Here is a 22,465-nt window from a genome sequence, read left to right as displayed (position 1 = left end):
TCTATATGGCTTCAGAGAGAAAATCATATAGGCTTACAGGCAGGCGGTCTGTTAGCCAAGGAATCTGAGTCATGAAAATCACCATCAGATTCACGTAGCAACAGAAATGATACATTGGAATGTTCAAGTCTTCTTTGTTTATCCTGGAATAATCTTTAGAATTCCTTTTTATCTGAGTATGTGCATGAGCGTGAGATGGCCTTGATATTGTTTATGCAAAAGAAGAGAAATTGTGCATTTTATCTTTCCATCTTTGGTTACATTAATCCTGATGATGATATATTCCCCTTAGATGCTGATCCCCAAAAGAACATCTACTCTAAATCTCCCTTCTCTTGGGATGGATCCATGATGTTTCAAATCCAAATTCTTTACCTTAAATTCCAATCTACATCAGGATGTTCTTTCAGGAATGCTATGCAAACTTCTCTATCCTTTTTTGGTAACTAATGTCGACAGGTCACACTGAATTTCTGTAGAACAAACTCATTATCTTTTCACATACAATTTAATATAATTTGTGTTTTGTTGAATGCGGGAGCCCCTTGGTGATAGCCCTGTAGGACAAATGCATTGATTAACACAGTCTCACTTTATGGAAAGTTCTATTGAATTACATAGAAAATGATGGGCTTTTGAAACAACCTATGAGATTTATTATTACTTATGTATATATTATTTGTAGTACAGTAGCACCTAAAGGCCCCAGTTAAACCAGAGCCTCATTGTAAATCCCAGAACAGTTTCTGTGGAATGGAAAACTCCCACAGACTATAAAGTGAAATCTGGGTCTTATTTAAATCAGTGTCAAATACTGTTGTTTTCATAAAAAGCTTTAATGGTAGTACTGTGCAACAAAGATACTACTTATTCTATAGTTGCCAATTAGAAAATTGAAACTAAGGGCTTAATCTTTCAACCCATATTCAGTTAAGAAGTTATTTGCTTAGCTTATATATTTTGTTCACTTACAAGTAACCCTAATACTTCAGCTGGATTACTCACATGGGTAAGGGTTCATATTAAGGGAGCAGGTCCTTAACACTGCGGTATTTGGTATCACAATAAGTATTTAATTTTTCTACCACGGTTAATCATCAAATAGTGATTAGCTTAATTTTGATTACTGGCCCTGGTTGTCAGTTATATTAAGCCCCCTTTACATCATTCTGGAAATGTAAAGGGGCTTTACAGTTGCTCTACACAAGCGGGCTCCCTAGCAAGTGCAGAATTGGCACAAGTTCTCTACACCAGCACTAGGTACATGAGGGGCAGGATGGAGACAAAGCTAGAATGCACTGCCAGGTGGTTATATATTGCTTCCCAGAGCTCACTGGAAACAGAGTGTAATTTAGAGTTCCACTGAATGTGCTCTAACTTATACCATGGGCCAGACCGGGCAGCCCCAGAAAATGATTCCTGCAAAGGTGGCCTAACACTACATTTACCTCTCTCCACCTATCACTCCATTCTTGTGCAAAGCTCAGGTCAGAAGTTTGGTGTTGATTGAGTTAGTTCTTCATACGATAAAATCCAGTGAAATGAGTTCAAATTTGTTTTGGATCCCAAGTCTTCAATCTATGGCACATTTCTCAAAGAGGCTAAAAGTCCCGATTAGATGTTAACTGTCCTGGTTAATCTGCAAACATCCCAGGTGTTCACAGTCCTGGCCAGTGTCTTGTGGGGGCTAGGAAAGGGATCTCTACTTCTGTAAAGAATTGTGAGTATTTGGAAAACATTTAATCCTGAATCTGGAGAAACATTCAAAAACTTGAATTTTTTCACAGAACCGGAGGTCCACAAAATTTGTTTCAGATGTGCTGAAATGAAGTAAGTTTCCCGGGGTCTCCTGGAGCCTGGAAGCGCTGAGATCCCTGCCTCTGCAGCCATTCTTTCGGCAGGCTGCTAAGCAGCAGAGGAGCTTGGGAGCTGGGGTTCTCATCAACCTACCAGTAAGGCTGCCCTGAAAAATGTTACATCAGAAAATTTCCAACCAGCTCTAATCCTGGGTACTGGGTATGCTGAGTATACCTCAGAGTGGGCAGAAGGCCAGCTGGATATTGCCCATTTCCCCTGCCTCATTTGCCGTTCTGTTCTGTGGCCGATATATGTATATGCACAGAGATGAATGGTTTTGGGGCAGGGAGCACATGGCTCTGTATTTTCTACTGTGATGGTGGGGGTAGAACAACGGAGGGGAAAGGAGGAAAAAATTCATTATCAGGTAAGTGAGGGAGATGGACAGAATAAATTGGGAATCAGTGACAGCTGGGGATGGAAGTGATTCATGTGGGAGCAAAGAAGGGGGAAGAGGAAATAGAGTGTAAAGGAGGGAGAAGGAGGGAATCAGCTGGGATAGGAAAGAAATGGACTAACAAAATGTACAGGAAATTGGAAAAATGCTTCCTAAAGTTGACAATAGGTATAAGAACAGGCTTGTAGTCCTCCCTCTGAACACAATAATTTACAAAGTTATCAAGAAAATGATAGGCATAGGAAGTGGATGAATTAGGCACTGATCCTACAATTGCCTGCAGGCAGACCGTTGCATGCACTGGGAGCCCTGTTGAAATCAGTGGTGCTCTGTGAAGGTGCACGAATTCATCCAGGCATTCATCTGTAAAATTAAAGCCTCAATCAGCTAGGGCCTGATCCTAGTAGAAGCTGAATGTTTCAACTCCTATTGAAGCAAATGTGAATTGAAGGTACTTGGCAGCTCTGAGGATTGGGTCTCCAGTTTCTCATTAGCATCATAAAAGAGATAGGTGATCAGGAGGGATTTAAATGTGGAGAGGGAAGCAGTTTTGTGGATCAAGGTCTTCCATGGCATGAGAGAAAGCATACAGTTAGCTGAGGAAGAAGCGGACAAACAAGGTGGTGATGAGGCATCATTGGCAGAGTGAAGGGGCTGGCGTTGGGCAACAGAGATTATTTATAGGGGTTTTCACAATATCGCAAAAAGGGGGATTTGTGTGTTTCAGTTCTCATAGTAAAATGGTATATTATAAATGTACTATTACGTGCACATGCAGTTCTCCGGCGGAGGTGGCTTGGAGGTCTCCACACATCACCCTACATGATGAAGTGACCTTGGGTAGAAAAACTGTCAAATCTTGATTAGAGTGCCATTGATGGACATCACAGAACCACCACAAATTGATATAAGTGGAGGTCTCTTCTTGAAAGAGATCCAGGGCTGGAACAACAAGGGGTCTGTGAGTCAAAACTAAGGTGTTTTGCCAAAATTTTGTTGGGAACCTTGAACCGGATCTGTCTGCTTCCCTTTAACTAGTGCTGTTACTTTGGTAAGTACTAAGTTCACTCCCATAACAAAGACCTAGATTTCTGACTTGCACAATACATCCACTCAAAGTTATTTTTGCAACTGAAAACGGTCACAAATTTATCCTAGGGGTTGAATTTCACCTTTTCTGATGCTTTTATCTTACTTTCATCATGAAACTGAAAGCAACAGACCTTATGATTAAAGTTTAAACAATTCACAAAATTCCACCAGGTAACAGGACAACACAACAAACCAAACCACCAACCTGTCTTCATCATTTTTAGCTAGTTTTGCTAAAAGTAAGAAATGTTTCTAAAGCACAATCACAGTCTGAGTGCACCCTTCAGTAATAAAGTTCATCCCCACCATTTACATCATAAGAAGCAATGCCCAAAGTCAAAGCAACACAAAATGTGAAACAACTATCATTCCATGTTTATCCATGGACTCTTGTATGTTATATCCCTTTTCCCCACCCTTTGTCTGTTCTGTTTGTACAGTGCCTAGCACAATGGGGCCTCATTCTTGTCTGGTTCCTAGGCACTATTGTAATAAAATATGATTAACAGTAACAATGATCAAAATGGTAATTTGTAAAAAGACAGAATTGTTTCCTAGTTGTGCTTTAATTCCTTCATGATTTTTAATTAAAGCTGACCCTTTCTTTACATGAGGTGGTTGAGGCATGTTACAAACTGTAATTAAAATATAGATTCTCAAGGTGCTGAGGTCCCTAACTAAAATGGTCTGATTTCAATGGGAGATGCTGCAGGCTGAGTAGACATAGTTGAAAAACGTATTATGAAAAGAGGCTTTTTGACAACAAGGAATGTTTTTTACAAAATTAAAAAAAAAACCGTTGCCTAAAATGTTAAGTTAAAAAAAAAATAAAATGAATGGACAAAAACCAAACTATTTTCACTTTCATCACATTTTTTGCAGGGGAAAATCATTTCCTGACTAGTTCTTGTGGGTGAACACATTTGAAAATCTGTTCATGACATTAATAAAAGAGCACAATAAAAATGCCCATGTGAAAAAAATGCCCTGTTTTACTAAAAATTATAAAAATGTGTAGAGGAGGATACTTCATGAGAATAGGGGAGTGTTCATTCTGGTTTTACAGAGGTATTTTATAATGGCCTTAAATAAAAATGTCCGGTGTATTCTTAGTCTCTCCAATTTTCTACTATATAATCTCTCTGGCTTTTTCTTATATTGTGGAGATAAAGATTTTGTGCAAGAGGATTGCTGAGATTTTATAATGACAACTACAGCAAAATAGAAACTCGGAAGAGAAAAAGCAGGGACACCATACAGCAAGTAATCTCTTGAGGCCAATAAATTATGACCACAACTATAGCCGGTATCATTTAAGTACTCTTTAGTTTCTGATGATAAAGCACTAGCTTATCACTGTGCTGACAACTGCAAGCCCCTGTGGCCCCAGTTTATAGCTTGTCCATTTGTTACCCAGCCAGCCACACTGAATTTAACACAACGCAGTAAACTATTAAGTGGATCAGAAGCAGGAATGGACCCAAGCTTAGTCCAAACAAAAAATCCTTCAACATAGGAAGGGGAGGGTGGCAGGAGGAGATATCCAGAGGTCTTCTATCCATACACCATTTGTCTACTAAACATGTCAGTAATTGACTTCAGTAGTGATTAGAAGCTAGTCTGAACTAACTACAGAGATGTTCCAAGAGGGGACATTTTGTTTAGGTAATTGAAAGTCCCTGTGGCAGAACACTGAACTTTGTTACCTTTGGTACATGATCTCTACAAATAAATAAATATGTTATCAACAATAATGCAAATGGTAAAATTCTGGCTTGATGCTAGTTCCACTTGGGTGCTGTACTGGTGAAAAAAAATGACCTGGCTTAGAGGGGAAATGAAGACAGATATAAAACAAACACCCCTCCACACACACACACAAATATGTATATCACAAATGGAAGAAAGGAGGGAAGTTGATAGTAATGAATATAAACCAGAAGCTAGGAATTGTAGAGGATTGATATGGGAAGCAAAGAAAAAATCAATGGGCTGCAGTTAAGGACAATAAGAAGGAGGGTTTTAAGAATATTAAAAACAAAAAGTATCCTAAAATTAGTCGATAGAAGTGGCAGCATTATCAATAATAATTCAGAAAAGGCAGATGTGTTCAATAAATATTTCTGATCTGTATTTGGGAAAAAGCCAGATGGATCTAGTCATATCCTATGATGATCATGATGACAATATTTCCATTCCAATAGTAACTGAGGAGGATGATAAATGGCCTCTACTAAAGTTAGACATTTTTAAATCAGCAGGTCTGAAAAACTTGCATCCAAGAGTTTTAAAAGAGATGGCTTAATGAGCTCACTGAACCATTATTGTGTGACATTGATCCCAGGGAAGATGATGGATCAGATGGTAAGGGACTCCAATAATAAAGAATTAAAGGAGGATAATACAGTTAATGCCAATCAGCATGGATTTATGGGGAATAGATCTGTCAAGCTAACTTGATATCTTTTCCTGATAAGATTATTAGTTTGACTGATAAAAGTAATAGTGCTGATGTAATACACTGAGAGTTCTGTAAAGCATTTGACTTGCTACCATGCAACATTTTGAATAAAAAAGTAGAACAATACAAAGTTTATATGGCATATATGAAATGGTGTGAACAGAAGCAGGTGATAGTGAGTGATTTGTCCCGAAGTCTTTTAACATATACACAGATTTTATTATGAGAAAAGCTTGGAAGGTTCTGATGTAGTGGAAGGAACAGGAATTGTCATTGATGGACAATCAATGTCCATCAATCAACCGTAGATATGCTGATGCGACGACACTCTTTGCTACAATCACCAATGTAATGCAACTAATATTGGAGTCTGTAAAAACAGTTAGTGAGGAATATGGACTATTCCTGAATGCGCCAAAAACAAAATGTAAGCCAAAAACAAAAATATGATGCTGTGATGAATGGGGGGGGGGTTCTGTCTGTAACACTTCTGAATTTTGAATGATTTTATGAAATTTATTATGAAATTATTGTGTCATGGAAAGCCTGGATGTCTGTGGGTCCCCTATGAGTTAGCAGGGTTGTGTCATGTCCATGCCAGCCCAGAGACAATGGTGAATGACTAGCACTCAATAATGGTCTATTCAAAGTAAAACACCTTGGGACAAGAGATTTGCTTTACCTGGAAGAAGACACTTCCTCCTCTTGTCCAAAGGGAGGGTATTTGGGATTAATGGTAAATTACCAGATGGCAAAATGAAAGAAGCAAGGTACCCCAGCAAGGGACTCTCTGTAGGGAACTAAAAACCATTTTACACCCTGAGGGATCCTGCTGCAGGGGCATTGTAGGCAAGGGGATGGAGAATCCTCCCAGATTGAAGAACACAGATCGTCTCCAAGTACTCTCAACCCCTCCCACCCCCCCACCCCAGAATTAAACTGTAAACCAGAAGTTTCACACCTTTTGGGTGGAGTCCTGGGAGAGGGGGTGAGTTTAAGAAGAGTCAGAGGGGTCAGTGCTGTGCCAACAGGGTTTAGATGGCTGGACAGTGGGTTCCAACACTTGGAAGAGGGTGTTAAATAGAAGATGTTCGCCCTGAGAGTGAACTGAGGGACCCTGAGATTGGGGCTGTAGCTGGACTCCGTTGAGACCTTAAAACACCCTCAGGAATCCAGAGCGCAGAGCTGTGGATTCCCCACAAAGCAAACTTAATGCGTGACCAGGAAAGGGCGTTCACTGGGCTCTGTGACAGAGCCAACTAACAAAAACAGACAGCGAGTGAACATCACAATAGGCAAGCTGTAGAGGCAGTAGAAGGATTTAATTATGTGGGATCATATATGGCCAAACAAGAAGGCTTTGCTAAAGAATCAGAAAATGACTTGGGATGGCTTGCTCACCTATTGCCTCTCTTAAGAAAGTGTGGAAAAATCATGGCATCTTGAAATGATCAAAGATGTGACTGGTGAAAAGCCTATTTTTTTCCATAGTAATTTATGGATGTGAGCCGTGGGAAGTTAATGCTGCTGACAAGAAGAAAATTGAAGCTTTTGAAATGTGATTCTGGAGAAGAGTTTTGCATATCTCATGGATAGAAAAACAGATGAATGTCTATTGTAGAAATATTATTGGAGAGAAGCAGACCCTGATGTTAGAAATGAAAAAAAACCCACAAACGTAGAGATGGAAATAACCTTGAGAAAGTTATTATGGAAGAAATGGTTGAGGTTTATCATAGTAGTGACCAATCAGTGAGGAGTTGGATGGGTGTGTGCAGCAGATCACTGGAAGATCAGCTGCCATGTGCTTGAGGTTAGCATTTGATCATGAAGGTTTCAGAAAATTCTGCTATGATTTTTTGTTACTTATTTACATTTGGATAAATGGATTAAAAACTGGATAATGGATAGGTCTCAAAAATGTAATTGTAAACAGGGAATCATCAATGAGAAGATGAGTTTCTAGTCGGATCTCATAGGAATCAGTTCTTGACCCTATGACCTTAAGTATGTTTCTCAATGATTTGGAAGAAAACATAAAATTGTCACTGATAAAGTTTGCAGATGACCCAAAGATTGGGGGAGTGTTAAATAATGGAGAAGACAGGACACTGCTACACAGTGATCTGGATCATTTGGTAATCTGGGCATAAGTGAACAATATGTTTTAATGTGGCTAAATGTGCATGTTTACATGTAGGAACAGCAAATATAGCTCATATTTATAAATGGGGGAAGCAATGATTATGAAAAAGACTTGGGGATCATTGTGGATAATCAGATGAACATGAGTTCCCATTGAGATGCTGTAGCCAAAAGGGTTAATGTCATCCTTGAATGCATAAACAGGGAAATTGCAAATAAGAGGAAGGAGGTTATTTTGCCTTCTTATTTGGCACTGGTACAATGGCTGCTGGAATAGTGTGTCCAAGTCTGGTGTCCACAATTCAGAAAGGATGATGATAAATTAGAGAGAATTCAGAGAAGAGCCATGAGAAAGATTAAATGATTAGAATACATGCTTTATAGTGATAGTCTCAATAAGCTCAATCTTTTTAGTTTAACAAAGAGAATGTTAATGGTGACTTGATTACAGCATAAAAATACCTACATGGGGAACAAATAGTTGATAATGGGCTCTTCAGTCTAGTAGAAGAAGGTATAACATGGCTGGAAGTTGAAGTTAGACAAATTTAGACTGTAAATAAGGCATACATATTTAACGTATCTAGTTAAATTACTCTCTAGTGAGACAATTAACCCCTGGAACAATTTATCATGAATCATGTTGGAATCTCTATCACTGACCATTTCAAAATCACAACTTGATGTGTTTCTAAAAGATCTGCTCTAGGAATTATTCTGGGAAGTTCTATGACCTGTGTTCTACAGGAGATCAGACTAGATGACCACAATGGTCCCTTCTGGCCTTGGAATTTCTGAATCTATGGTTCTATGAATAGTGCCATTATATACACACTCACTTGAAATACTGTGTTCAGTTTTGGTCACCCTATCTCAAAAAGATATAGCAGGTGTTCAAGTAATGGTAACAAATGTAAGTGTTTATCCATGTGACCAGAGAGCGAGACAATGACTCTGACTCTGTAGTCCAGTAGTTAAGGCATCCACCTGGAAGATGGGACAGCCAGGGTCTGATTCAGTCCCCCAGCTCCTATCTCCTTTGATAAATTATCCACAGTGGAACAGCTTCAGCAGGAAAGATGAAGGGAGCCCCAAATCAGAATATTAGCAGTTAGAGCACTCTCCTGAGAGCGGGAAGACCCCTGTTCAAAACTTTTCTTCCCATCAAGCACAGGCAGGAATTGAACCTGTGTCTTCCCACATCCCAGGCTATTGCTCTAACCACTGGTATAAGAGCTCTAAGCTTGGTATCTCCCTCACCTCGTTTCCCTCTCCCGTCTGCAGATTTTAAATGGGACCTAACCTGGTAGGTGGCCTCTAAGTATTCCTACCCAATTCAGCTCTACATCTGATGTAAGTGGCTGAACTCCATCTTTTTCTGGTTTGTAAATCACTCTAGGGCTTAGGGGGACATAGGTGTCCGGACATCTAGAGGGAGGCAGCAGTGCACATGCCCAGAGATGGAAATATAGGTGCCTAGAGAACTTTTATGCTGAATATTTAAGCGCTGAGTGAGTTTAGGTAGTTACAGGGTTTGGAGGGAGTTTTGTGGATTGCAGTGGAGCCAAAACTGGGAGTTAGGCACCTAAGTACCTTTATGGATCTGGGCCAGAGAAATTAAGGTCAAAAGTTTCCCCTGATGTAGGATGCCCAATTTGAGACAAATTAAGCATGGGTCCTACAGATAGCAATCTCCTTCACCATACAGCCTTGCTATATCCCCAGTCCAGGTCCATCCTGAATGAGGGAGGGGGTCCTGAGACAATAGTGTATGGCATCATGTTATTATTAAAGACTGTATTATAATATATATGCACAAGGAAGCTTAATTAAGGATACAGAGGCAACCTTAATTTTGGCATTTCCTAAATTTTCAGTGCTTCAGTTCGCAACCTTAATAATGTTCTTTCAGTGTAGTTTTCTGTGTGTAATTATAACTAAAACTTGAGGTTAGCCTCTACTTACTGTGAACTGTCATCTGTGTTTGAGAAAATGTACAGCTCTCACATCCAGCTTGGATAACATCTATGAATTAGCATTGTTGCTAGTTTATATCAAAAGAGACAACTAAGCAAATAAAACTATTGTTTCAAACATCGTTGTTGTTTTTTTTTGTTTTTGTTTTGCAAAAGAGAAAAAAAGGTTATAAAAGGTCTTTTATTTTATAAAGTTTCACTGAAAGTGACAGCCTTACAACATTTCTTATTTCCTGCTTTTCATCTAATCTATCTAGGATAGATTAATCAGGCAATCTTTATTTTTTTCTCAAACTCCCTATCAGTCTCTCTCCAATTACTGATCTGTCCTAGACAGATCTACAGTTTCTCTTCTGTCCAATTTCCGTGACAAAATGCCACAATGTGCTACTACTCCCTGGACTCTTTCTCTGCCCCTTGAATTGCTTAAACTGCTAAAAACTGGTTCTTGGCAGCAGTTGCTGACAACAGTTAAAATTTAATAACCTTTACTTATAATTACAAACGGTGCCATGAAGAGAGCTATTGAGAAAAGTGGAGTTTTGTTAATGTCCTGTAAACTGCACAGTGTTAACATCCATCTGGGAAGAAATAATGGGATTTCTTCTGTTTCATAATTATGTTCAGTTTGAAATTAGGATATCTCTAATCTATTTCTAGATGCCTATTTGGGGGCATTTGAATACTTTTTTTTTTATATTTAAAGCCTTAAAGTGTCTTTACTGAACTTATATTGATTGTACTTTTTAATTTTTTTTAAACACCATTACAGGGGATTGTGGCCAACAACTGATGTGTGGTTAATTAATGCATGTTTTTTCCCCCTCCGGAGGCAATTAACACATCAATCATAAACAGATTTTTAACAATTGGTAAATGACTGCTACCAGACAATACTGGCTATAAAGAAAAAATCTGTATGAATAAGAATATATAAATATTATGACAATTACTGGTGTATTACTTCACCAGTAAGTGATCAGTATGAAAATTCAATAGTAGTGGCTAATTTTATGTATCCTCTATGAGAAAGAGGTGCACAGACATTAATATAAGAGGAAATTGAGCTTATTGCTTGGTTTCTGTTTTAAATATTAATCAGATCCTAGGAGATTTTGCTACTTTGTACTATACTGCCTGAACCTTCTAAAAATAAAATTAAAGGTAAAACTTCTTCCCCGACTTAGAATGCAACTTCTAATGACATTAAAAGCAAATTCCACACAAATTGAGTTCTGGACTGCAGATTCAGAACGAATTTCCATTGACTTCAAAGGGGTTGCATTTGGTTTAATTCAGGGCAGAATTTAGCCCTTTGTATTTGTCCAAATAATAAGATTCTGGTCTCCTTAAATGTGTAATTCTGACTGAAGCCAAGAGAAGAAAGATTAGGCCCATTGTTTGAAAATTTGATTTAGTACTATTGAGAACTGTGGCTTTTATGGTCAAATAAAATATTTTTTCTGTATATCTTATGGAGCTAACTTTGAAATGCATGTAGTGGAATTAGTGTTCTGTGAATGGAATGTGTATAGTCTGTTACACTCAAACACAGATTCCACACTGATAAATGTAACACTGACAGACCTTGGTCATCAGCAGGTAAGATTGAACCTGAGACTTCTGGAACTTAATTCACAAGCTTCTACCATATGAGCGAAAAGCCATCTGGCTGTTAGCTAAGGTTGCAGAGCAGACTCATTTTATCTCTCTGAGGGTATGTCTACACTACGGAATAAGGTTGAATTTATAGAAGTCGTTTTTTTAGAAATCGGTTTTATATATTCGAGTGTGTGTGTCCCCACAGAAAATGCTCTAAGTGCATTAACTCGGCAGAGTGCTTCCACAGTACCGAGGCTAGAGTCGACTTCCGGAGTGTTGCACTGTGGGTAGCTATCCCACAGTTCCCGCAGTCTCCGCTGCCCATTGGAATTCTGGGTTGAGATCCCAATGCCTGATGTGGCTAAAACATTGTTGCGGGTGGTTCTGGGTACATATCGTCAGGCCCCCGTTCCCTCCCTTCCTCCGTGAAAGCAAGGGCAGACAATCGTTTCGTGCCTTTTTTCCTGAGTTACCTGTGCAGACGCCATACCACGGCAAGCATGGAGCCTGTTCAGGTAACCGTCACCCTATGTCTCCTGGGTGCTGACAGACGTGGTACTGCATTGCTACACAGTAGCAGCAACCCATTGCCTTCTGGCAGCAGATGGTGCAATATGACCGGTATCCATCATTGTCATGTCCGAGGTGCTCCTGGCTGCGTTGGCCAGGAGCGCCTGGGCAGACATGGGCGCAGGGACTAAATTTGGAGTGACTTGACCAGGTCATTCTCTTTAGTCCTGCAGTCAGTCCTATTGAACCATCTTATGGTGAGCAGGCAGGTGATACGGATTGCTAGCAGTCGTACTGTACCATCTTCTGCCGGGCAGGAAGAGATGAGGATGGATAGCAGTCGTATTGCACCATCTTCTTCTGAGCAGCCATGAGATGTGGATGGCATGCAGTCCTTCTGCACCGTCTGCTGCCAGCCAAAGATGTAAAAGATAGATGGAGTGGATCAAAACAAGAAATAGACCAGATTTGTTTTGTACTCATTTGCCCCCCCCCCCCCGTCTAGGGGACTCATTCCTCTAGGTCACACTGCAGTCACTCACAGAGAAGGTGCAGCAAGGTAATTCTAGCCATGTATCAATCAGAGGCCAGACTAGCCTCCTTGATCCAATAAGAACAATAACTTAGGTGCACCATTTCTCATTGGAACCCTCTGTGAAGTCCTGCCTGAAATACTCCTTGATGTAAAGCTACCCCCTTTGTTGATTTTAGCTCCCTGAAGCCAACCCTATAAGCCATGTCGTCAGTCGCCCCTCCCTCCGTCAGAGCAATGGCAGACAATCGTTCCGCGCCTTTTTTCTGTGCAGACACCATACCAAGGCAAACATGGAGGCCGCTCAGCTCACTTTGGCAATTAGGAGCACATTAAACACCACACGCATTATCCAGCAGTATATGCAGCACCAGAACCTGGCAGAGCGATACCGGGCGAGGAGGCGATGTCAGCGCGGTCACGTGAGTGATCAGCACATGGACACAGATTTCTCTGAAAGCATGGGCCCTGCCAATGCATGCATCATGGTGCTAACGGGGCAGGTTCATGCTATGGAATGCCGATTCTGGGCTCGGGAAACAAGCACAGACTGGTGGGACCGCATAGTGTTGCAGGTCTGGGACGATTCCCAGTGGCTGTGAAACTTTCGCATGCATAAAGGCACTTTCATGGAACTTTGTGACTTGCTTTCCCCTGCCCTGAAGCTCATGAATACCAAGATGAGAGCAGCCCTCACAGTTGAGAAGCGAGTGGCGATAGCCCTGTGGAAGCTTGCAATGCCAGACAGCTACCGGTCAGTTGGGAATCAATTTGGAGTGGGCAAGTCTACTGTTGGGGGTGCTGTGATGCAAGTAGCCCACGCAATCAAAGATCTGCTGATATCAAGGGTAGTGACCCTGGGAAACGTGCAGGTCATAGTGGATGGCTTTGCTGCAATGGGATTCCCTAACTGTGGTGGGGCCATAGACGGAACCCATATCCCTATCTTGGCACCAGAGCACCAAGCCGGCGAGTACATAAACCGCAAGGGGTACTTTTCAATAGTGCTGCAAGCTCTGGTGGATCACAAGGGACGTTTCACCAACATCAACGTGGGATGGCCGGGAAAGGTACATGACGTTCACATCTTCAGGAATTCTGGTCTGTTTCAAAAGCTGCAGGAAGGGACTTTCTTCCCAGATCAGAAAATAACCATTGGGTTTGTTGAAATGCCTATAGTTATCCTTGGGGACCCAGCCTACCCCTTAATGCTATGGCTCATGAAGCCATACGTGCAGCCTGGACAGTAGTCAGAAGCTGTTCAACTACAGGCTGAGCAAGCGCAGAATGGTGGTAGAATGTGCATTTGGACATTTAAAGGCGCGCTGGCGCAGTTTACTGACTCACTTAGACCTCAGCGAAACCAATATTCCCATTGTTATTACTGCTTGCTGTGTGCTCCACAATATCTGTGAGAGTAAGGGGGAGACGTTTATGGCAGGATGGGAGGTTGAGGAAAATTGCCTGGCTGCTGGTTACGCGCAGCCAGACACCAGGGCGGTTAGAAGAGCACAGGAGGGCGCGGCACGCATCAGAGAAGCTTTGAAAACAAGTTTCATGACTGGCCAGGCTACGGTGTGAAAGTTCTCTTTGTTTCTCCTTGATGAAACCCCCCGCCCCTTGGTTCACTCTACTTCCCTGCAAGCTAACCACCCTCCCCTCCTCCCTTTATTCATTGCTTGCAGAGGCAATAAAGTCATTGTTGCTTCACATTCATGCATTCTTTATTCATTCATCACACAAAAAGGGGTTGACTACCAAGGTAGCCCAGGAGGGGTGGTGGAGGAGGGAAGGAAAATGCCACACAGCACTTTAAAAGTTTACAACTTTAAAATTTATTGAATGCCAGCCTTCTGTTTTTTGGGCAATCCTCTGTGGTGGAGTGGCTGGTTGGCCGGTGGCCACCCCACCGCGTTCTTGGGCGTCTGGGTGTGGAGGCTATGGAACTTGGGGAGGAGGCCGGTTGGTTACACAGGGGCTGTAGTGGCAGTCTGTGCTCCAGCTGCCTTTGCTGCAGCTCAACCATACACTGGAGCATACTGGTTTGGTCCTCCAGCAGCCTCAGCATTGAATCCTGCCTCCTCTCATCACACTGCCGCCACATTTGAGCTTCAGCCCTCTCTTCAGCCCGCCACTTACTCTCTTCAGCCCACCACCTCTCCTTCCGGTCATTTTGTGCTTTCCTGCACTCTGACATTATTTGCCTCCACGCATTCGTCTGTGCTCTGTCAGTGTGGGAGGACAGCATGAGCTCAGAGAACATGTCAGCACGAGTGCATTTTTTTTTCTTTCTAATCTTCACTAGCCTCTGGGAAGAAGAAGATCCTGTGATCATTGAAACACATGCAGCTGGTGGAGAAAAAAAAAGGGACAGCGGTATTTAAAAAGACACATTTTATAAAACAGTGGCTACAGTCTTTCAGGGTAAACCTTGCTGTTAACATTACATACATAGCACATGTGCTTTCGTTACAAGGTCGCATTTTGCCTCCCCCCCACCACGTGGCTACCCCTCAACCCTCCCCCCTCCCCGTGGCTAACAGCGGGGAACATTTCTGTTCAGCCACAGGCAAATAGCCCAGCTGGAACGGGCTCCTCTGAGTGTCCCCTGAAGAAAAGCACTCTATTTCAACCAGGTGACCATGAATTATATCTCACTCTCCTGAGGATAACACAGAGAGATAAAGAACGAATGTTGTTTGAACGCCAGCAAACATACACTGCAATGCTTTGTTGTACAATGATTCCCGAGTACGTGTTACTGGCCTGGAGTGGTAAAGTGTCCTACCATGAAGGATGCAATAAGGCTGTCCTCCCCTTTTGCAAAGGCTTTGGGAGTACATCCAGGAGAGCCGCGAATGTCAGGGCAAATTAATCCTTTCACATGCTTGCTTTTAAACCATGTATAGTATTTTAAAAGGTACACTCACCGGATGTCCCTTCTCCGCCTGCCGGGTCCAGGAGGCAGCCTTGGGTGGGTTCGGGGGGTACTGGCTCCAGGTCCAGGGTGAGAAACAGTTCCTGGCTGTCGGGAAAACCGGTTTCTCCGCTTGCTTGCTGTGAGCTATCTACAACCTCCTCCTCATCATCATCTTCTTCTTCGTCCCCAAAACCTGCTTCCGTGTTGCCTCCATCTCCATTGAAGGAGTCAAACAACACGGCTGGGGTAGTGGTGGCTGAACCCCCTAAAATGGCATGCAGCTCATCATAGAAGCGGCATGTTTGGGGCTTTGACCCGGAGCGGCCGTTCGCCTCTCTGGTTTTCTGGTAGGCTTGCCTCAGCTCCTTAAGTTTCATGCGGCACTGCTTTGGGTCCCTGTTATGGCCTCTGTCCTTCATGCCCTGGGAGATTTTGACAAAGGTTTTGGCATTTCAAAAACTGGAACGGAGTTCTGATAGCACGGATTCCTCTCCCCATACCCCATCAGATCCCATACCTCCTGTTCAGTCCATGCTGGAGCTCTTTTGTGATTCTGGGACTCCATCATGGTCACCTCTGCTGATGAGCTCTGCATGGTCACCTGCAGCTTGCCACGCTGGCCAAACAGGAAATGAGATTCAAGAGTTCGCAGTTCTTTTCCTGTCTACCTGGCCAGTTCATCTGAGTTGAGAGTGCTGTCCAGAGCGGTCACAATGGAGCACTCTGGGATAGCTCCCTGAGGTCAATACTGTCGAATTGTGTCCACAGTACCCCAAATTTGACCCGGCAAGGCCAATTTAAGCGCTAATCCACTTGTCAGGGATGGAGTACGGAAATCGATTTTAAGACCCCTTTAAGTCGAACTAAAGGGCTTCATCGTGTGGACGGGTGCAGGTTTACATCGATTTAACGCTGCTAAATTCGACCTAAAGTCCTAGTGTAGACCAGGGCTAAGTGGTTGCAGTGCCACTAGATGGGACAGAACACCACACCCAGAAGGTGTGTGGGTTACATGTACATTACAGAGCCTGTTGTTGAACGATGTTTGAGTTTTCAGAAGTTCTGAATATTTTATCATTTGTTTTGCTGAATGCCGAGTCTCCGTAACTTGGGGCAGTAAGTTGCTTGCTTGCATTTACTCAGAATAGTTGTGTTATACAGACACAGACATTATGAATAATAACTCACTTTAAAATGTGCCTTTCAAAGATTAAATATATTGCCAGGCAACATGAGTTTAGCACTCAGGGTTGGACATGTTCTGAGTCTGTATTTCAGAACTTAGTCTGCGTGCTTACTGTTGTATTTCTTTCTGGATTTTCCAAAATTAATTAACATTGTGGAATTTGTTTTCAATGTCACTAGAAGTTGCATTCTGTTTAAGTCAGGGCATAAGTATTAGCTTTAATTCTATTTTTAGAAATATGGTGGACAAGTTAATAGGGTTCTGAGGAGAGTGCTAGAAGATAAAAAAGATAAGAAAAATAAGATCATGTCTCAAAGATGAAAAACTGTGGCCTTAATCTTGCAAACATTTAACTTCAGAAAGATGACTTTCACAGGACAACTCTCAAGAGTTTTCATACATCCTTAACCATGTGCAAGATTGTGGCTTCAGGAGGCTATTGCCCTAAGTCAGGATTCAAACATGAGTTCTAGGAACACCAAGATGCTGCGGGAAGAAGTAATAGTAATTTATTAGGCAGCAGTTTTCCTCCATCTAAGTGATTACTGAACCAATGACACAGCATTGTGGAAGGGCACACTGTGCAGCTGAAGATGTTGAGGTTCCAATCATATAGAGAAATCCTCTAGAATATAATAGAAAATCACAATGTTTGAATAGATTTAACAATACTGGAGAATTCAATTTTATAGCATGGATGTAATGCTCTTGCAAAGGATGGTGTCACAACAACAAAAAACTTACAAAAGAGCTATTAAATTCTCTAGTTTTAAAAATTCTCTAACATTGTGTACATTTTTATTAAAGAGACAAGGTATGTGAGGTACTATCTTTTATTGGAACAACTTCTATTGGTGAGAGAGACAAGCTCTTGAACTTACACAGAGCTCTTCTTTAGGTCTGGGAGATGTACTCAGGGCTTGTCTACCCTTAAAATGCTACAGCGCCCCAGCTATGCTGCTGCTGCACCACTGTAGTGCTTACATATAGACATTACCTTTGTCAGTGAAGGACTCCTCCCATCAGCGTAGGTAATCCACCTCCTCAAGAGGTTGTAGCTAGGTTGATGGTTGATTAGTGCAGCTATGCCAATGTGCCAGAGTGTAGACCTGCCCTGAGTACCTTTCCTAGACCTGAAGAACTCTGTGAAGCTCAGTAGCTTGTTTCTCTCACCAACAGAAGCTGATCCAATAAAAGACATTACCTCCCCCACCTTGTCTCTCTAATATCTTGGGACAAACACAGTGGCAACAACCCTGCAAACATACATTTTTCATGGCACTCTCCTCAGAACCCTATTATAGTTTTATTTAAAAAAAAAAAAACACTCCCTAAGAAATTCTATGGGACTTTTCCCATAAGAATTAGGCCTCTTGCAAATATTAAAGATCCCTTGACATGTTTCATAAAAGCCAGGGCATTCATGTCAGTGTCCTGGCAAAATGCCAGCCCAGGTGATTACATCTGCCTATCTAAATTAGTGCTGCTATATCATTTGGATGCAGTATCCATCTTCATATCATGTACTAAAGTGTGGGGAAGTGTTGCTGTGCGCTATTAAATTGTCTTCTTTTCTTTGGAGGGGTCTGCATTTTTAGTGGTGGGTGTATCTTTTTATATCCCTTACTTTTTTCACAGTTATATTATGAGACTCAGTTAACATTGGTAAACTGCTTAGACAGGTTCAGATGAAAGGCTTAATACGAGAACAAAATACTATTACGAATTTGAGTGTCAAGCTCTAGTGAGCAAACTCTTCCAAGCACAACCCACTGCACCAGGTCTCCCTCTAGTGGCTAGTTCACTAGAATACAACTATTACTTCTACCTGCTAACAGAGTTGTTCCTTTAATACACATGATTGAGGACTGTGCTTTGGTGTTGAAGGTCCTGGATAGTTATTGCTATACAAAGAGTTAATAGGCTGTCTTGCTAGTTCACTTTTTGTTGTGACTGTACAATACACAATGAGCCAAACAGAAATCCTATGCGGGAACCAGAGGATCTGTTGAAGCCATGAAGGGAAGTTCACACTTAGAGAATTGCCACTTGATCTCACCAATTTCCCTTTCTTAGTGGGGGGTGATTCTCATCCTGGCACCCTGTCAAATCATATAAAAAAGGGAGAGATGGGATGTATTGCCTAAACATCAAACTATCTTTGTTTCCAAGTCATTGTGATTAATTTCAGGTTGAGGTGGGGGAGCCTCAGTATAGAAAAAAAAATAATGCTCGTTTGGGTCTTGATCCAAAGCCTTTTGAGATCAGTGGGAGTCTTTTCACTGACTTCACTGATTTTTGGATCAGACCATCTGACCCTAAAACTAAAATATAAAAGATCTCTTTTCAGAGTTTTCTCTTTAGTTTATATGAAAGTTTGCTTGTTAAACCTTGGTGATGCAGGGTGAAATCCTGGCATCATGAGACCAAATCCCAGGTATTCTACTCAGTCCTAAAATCAATGGGATTTTTGCCTAAGTAAAGAGCAAATAAAATATAGATTTTAGCTGATAAATTGTGTTTTATTGACCGTGCTTATCTCCTTTTATGTTCCATAATGTATATTTTAGTACATCACCACAGCTTATTCCACATCCCTTCCCACACAATATGAACACAGGTACATGTTCAGTCATAGTATAACAAGTAGGCAGCCAAGTAAATGAAGCATAATTGACTGACTACAGTTTTTTATCAATAGCACAATGTCTGATAATGTGACCTTTTAAATTAACCTACTTTAAAGATGTAATCATTCAAAATAGACAGATACAAAGAAGCTTATTAGCAACAAGCAAAATGAAAATACAACCCATCAATCAGATTTCATGATTGCCAGATAAAAATGCTCAACCTCTCCCCATTCCAAATAAGTATTGGGGCCTTTTTGCTCCAGCAGGAACAATGGCTTAATCAACAGTGCTCAGTTTCAAGGGTTAAATTCTACTCCACAAGAGTTTGTCTTGCTCATTCAACAAAATTTCATGCCATGAAAAGGAGATTACACCTGGTTTTCTGATGTTCATTTAACCAGTTTTGAGAAATTGTTCATGAAAATATAGGTGCTTGATTGTGACTTTGATGCCCACTCTGGTTCTGCCGTGTTCCAGAGGATGGTAGTAATTTTCTGCTGGTTCACACTCCCATCCTCAGGCCAGCTCAGCTTTGCCATCCATTTATTCCCCTACCCATGTGCTTGGGAGAGAAGGAGTAGATGGGTGCAGTACCTGCTTACCCTTGCACATCTAGACTCCAGGTCCAAATAGCGATTGCAGCTGCGTAAGCGGGCTTCCTACTCCCCCATATACCATTATATAAGTGTACAGGCCAAGTGACAATCTAGCACTAAGTAAGTTCAATTAAAATTTTAATTTGCAAGACAGAATTTAACTCAAATGTGGCATGCTTTTCATTACTCCTTGTCCTGTCCTCTTCTACCACTGAGAACAGTCTAGAGCCATCCTCTTTGGAACCCCCTTTCAGGTAGTTGAAAGCAGCTATCAAATCCCCCCTCATTCTTCTCTTCCGCAGACTAAACTATCCCAGTTCCCTCAGCCTCTCCTCATAAGTCATGTGTTCCAGGCCCCTAATCATTTTTCTTGCCCTCTGCTGGACTCTTTCCAATTTTTCCACATCCTTCTTGTAGTGTGGGGCCCAAAACTGGACACATGTCGAATAGAGGGGAACGATCACGTCCCTCGATCTGCTGGCAATGCCCCTACATATACATCCCAAAATGCCATTGGCCTTCTTGGCAACAAGGGGACACTGTTGACTCATATCAAGCTTCTCATCCACTGGAACCCCTAGGTCCTTTTCTGCAGAACTGCTGCCTAGCCATTCAGTCCCTAGTCTGTAGCGGTGCATGGGATTCTTCCGTCCTAAGTGCAGGACTCTGCGCTTGTCCTTGTTGAACCTCATCAGATTTCTTTTGGCCAATCCTCTAATTTGTCTAGGACCCTCTGTATCCTATCCCTACCCTCCAGCATATCTACCTCTCCTCCCAGTTTAGTGGCATCTGCAAATTTGCTGAGGGTGCAATCCACACCGTCGTCCAGATCATTTATGAAGATTTTGAACAAAACTGGCCCGAAGACCGACCCTTGGGGCACTCTGCTGGATACTGGCTGCCAACTAGACATGGAGCCATTGATCACTACCCGTTGAGCCAGACAATCTAGCCAACTTTCTATCCACCTTATTGTCCATTCATCCAGCCCATAGTTCTTTAACTCGCTGGCAAGAATACTGTGGGAGACAGTGTCAAAAGCTTTGCTAAAGTCAAGGAACAACATGTCCACCGATTTCCCCTCATCCACAGAGCCAGTTATCTTGTCATAGAAGGCAATTAGATTAGTCAGGCATGACTTGGCCCTGGTGAATCCATGCTGACTGTTCCTGATCACTTTCCTCTCCTCTAAGTGCTTCAGGATTGATTCCTTGAGGACCTGCTCCATGATTTTTCCAGGGACTGAGGTGAGGCTCACTGGCCTGTAGTTCCCAGGATCCTCCTTCTTCCCTTTTTTAAAGATGGGCACTACATTAGCCTTTTTCCAGTTGTCTGGGACTTCCCCTGATCGCCATGAGTTTTCAAAGATAATGGCCAATGGCTCTGCAATCACATCCACCAACTCCTTTAGCACTCTCGGATGCAGCGCATCCGACCCCATGGACTTGTGCTCGTCCAGCTTTTCTAAACAGTCCCGAACCACTTCTTTCTCCACAGAGGGCTGGTCACATCCTCCCCATGCTGTGCTGCCCAGTGCGGTAATCTGGGAGCTGACCTTGTTCGTGAAGACAGAGGCAAAAAAAGCATTGAGTACATTAGCTTTTTCCACATTCTCTGTCACTAGGTTGCCTCCCTCATTCAGTAAGGGGCCCACACTTTCCTTGACTTTCTTCTTGATGCTAATATACCTGAAGAAACCCTTCTTGTTACTCTTAACATCTCTTGCTAGCTACAATTCCAGGTGTGATTTGGCCTTCCTGATTTCACTCCTGCATGCCCGAGCAATATTTTTATACTCCTCTCTGGTCATTTGTCCAATCTTCCACTTCTTGTAAGCTTCTTTTTTGTTTTTTATATCAGCAAGGATTTCACTGTTAAGAGAAGCTGGTTGCCTGCCATATTTACTATTCTTTCTACACAATTTACTATTCTTTCTACACATTGATGTGGTGGGCCTTCCTTCTCACATATTCACTATTTACAACACCTATTTCATGGCATAAGGAGGTAGCCCTAGGAATTGGGAACTCAATTAGTTTTATGTTTACCCTAGAATGAATTGCGTAGTTCCATGTCAGAGGAAGTGATTTAAGTGTGTCCTACATGGATGGACAGTTCTACACCCACGTCAGCTTTCCCCAGAAAAAAAGCAATGGTAAGATTCTAGCTATTCAGACTTGCCTTACTAATGAAGGTTCCTCTTTTCATAAAAAGCTTAGTTTCCGACAATCTCTGAGCCAGAATCTGATAGAGGTGAGACAACAAAGGGACTGCTTGAACTGTCATCCACATGAATACATAAAAAATGTGTCAGGCTTCACATAAAGCACTGATTTCTACTCGTTGCTGGCCTCTAAACATGGAAGAGCTTGTTGCTTTCTCTAATTTAACTATAGTGAGATCAAAGAAACCATGGCATCGAACCTGCTGTCTTTCTAGCACTGTTTCAAAAAAAGAATCAATTGAAAATTGTCCAGAAAATGTATCATAAGTTGCAAGAATGTAGCTTCTTTTCTTTTTTTTTTTTTTTTTTTTTTGAGAAAAACATAAGTGAAATT

General features: G+C 41.8%; 1 long non-coding RNA gene across 1 annotated transcript in view; it reads left to right on the top strand.

Annotated features, from left to right (window-relative positions):
- The first annotated feature begins 1,592 nt into the window (after positions 1 to 1,592).
- The window catches only part of LOC125630957 (uncharacterized), a 59,928-nt gene continuing 39,055 nt past the window's right edge, over positions 1,593 to 22,465 (top strand). Inside the window, exon 1 of the long non-coding RNA XR_007354834.2 lies at positions 1,593 to 1,720. This is a non-coding gene — a long non-coding RNA (uncharacterized LOC125630957). The remainder of the gene's footprint in view (positions 1,721 to 22,465) is intronic.

The sequence above is a fragment of the Caretta caretta genome, chromosome 2, assembly GCF_965140235.1.
Source record: "Caretta caretta isolate rCarCar2 chromosome 2, rCarCar1.hap1, whole genome shotgun sequence".
Taxonomy (NCBI): domain Eukaryota; kingdom Metazoa; phylum Chordata; order Testudines; family Cheloniidae; genus Caretta; species Caretta caretta.
This window is presented reverse-complemented; position numbering and strand designations above follow the sequence as displayed.